We start from the raw sequence: 1,901 nt of genomic DNA on the forward strand, positions 1-1,901 counted from the left end.
AGAGAGAGAGGACGGGGGGAGAGAGAGAGGGGGAGGGAGAGAGAGGAAGTGGGAGGAGAGCGAGAGAGAGGAAGTGGGAGGAGAGCGAGAGAGAGAGAGAGGGGTGAGGGAGGGGAGAGGGAGGGGAGAGGGGGAGGGGGGAGGAGGAGGAGGAGGGAGCGCCGTACTGTCAGAGGGGCAATACTGAGTGAGCGCTGCACTGTCAGAGAATGCCGTCTTTTGGATGGACAATAAACCTAAGCTGCGTCTGCCCACAAAGGTGGATGTCAAAGATTCCACGGCACTATTCGAAGAAGGGAAGAAATCCCAAACTAAACCCATTGCCTCCTCATAGTTTTCTAGCTTTAAATATTTATATACATTTCTACAATTAAAATATGGAACAATCTGGGCAGCGACTACTCCCTCTGGAGAATATTCCTTGCTACAATCTTGGTGTTGGTCATGGGGCCTACATTTAATTTTCAGCCTATTTTTGGATTGTAATTCTTACCCTGCTAATCTGATTTTGTGGCAGGAAGGTGTTGGTGTTGGATGAAATGGCTTGGTGCTGCAGTATCAGTGTGCACCAGCAGAGAGCAGCAGGCTGCTGTGTTCGAGCAGTCGGCAGGACCAGAGGAGAGGGTTAGTCTCATGCAGACTGACAAGGTGTTCGCCTTGGAGCTGGGAACAGTGATCGAGGAGAGCCCCTCCTTGCCTGATATTTCTTTCGGGAAAGAAAGCTCAGGAGAATAGGAAAGGAAAAGCTATACATTGCTAAACAAACGACTTGTTTGTCTTTTCCAGTTAGCGAATGTGACCACTGTAACTCTGGGCAGAAGGTGCAAATTGCAGACCAAACAGGGTGGGGCGCCGAAGGACAGGGATGAGGAGGGGATCTAACAACAACTTGTATTTATATAGCGCCTTTAACGTAGTGAAATGTCCCAGGGCGCAGGACAAGAGTATTATGAGCTAAAACAATTTGACACCGAGCTGCATAAGTAGAAATTAGCGCAGGTCAGAGGTCGGTTTTAAGGATTGTCTTGAAGGAGGAAAGGGAGGCGGAGAGGTTTAGCCAGGGAGTTCCAGAGCTTAGGGCCTAGGGCAACAGAAGGCACGGCCACTAATGGTGGAGCGATGATAATCAGGTGTTCAGGAGGGCAGAATTTGAGAAGCGCAGACATCTCGATTACAGAGATAGGGAGGGGCGAGGCCATAGAGGCATTTGTAAACAAGGGATGAGAATTTTGAAATCAAGACATTGCAAGAAGATGGGACACAGAGGGGTGTCTGTGTTCCAGAGAACCTGAACTTTGTTCTGCTATAAAATAGAAAGATGTTTCCTGTGGGATTCCGTCAAGGCTGCGACTCCAATCGTGGGCTGGTTGGACAGGTCTTGGTGTGACTTCGCTGGGAAGGCTGGTTGGAAGAGCCTTGGCTGTAAAACACTCAGTGGAATGTACCGGGCTGTGAAGTCTCCCGTTCCCATTCACATGTCCCTTTATGAATGAAACTGCCCCTTGCCGTTCACCAGTGCCGACCTCTCCCGCTCTGACCTTTCACCCTGCCCAGTGCCACAGATGCCAACACGGACCATGTAAGAATGCTAGGGCTCTGCAATTCCTCAGCCATAACCTCTCCGCAGGTTTGTGGGAGCCCTGCTCCCCTGCATGCAATAAACGGGTTACACACTGCATCTCCAGTCGTGCAACACAACAGCATAAGAAATAGGAGCAAGAGTAGGCCATATGGCCCCTCGAGCCTGCTCCGCCATTTAATACAATCATGGCTGATCCGATCATGGACTCAACTCCACTTCCCTGCCCGCTCCCCATAACCCCTTATCCCCTTGAGGAACTGTCTATCTCTGTCTTAAATTTATTCAATGTCCCAGTTTCCACAGCTCTCTGAGGCAGCGA

This window comes from Pristiophorus japonicus, chromosome 7 (genome assembly GCF_044704955.1).
Source record: "Pristiophorus japonicus isolate sPriJap1 chromosome 7, sPriJap1.hap1, whole genome shotgun sequence".
Lineage (NCBI taxonomy): Eukaryota > Metazoa > Chordata > Chondrichthyes > Pristiophoridae > Pristiophorus > Pristiophorus japonicus.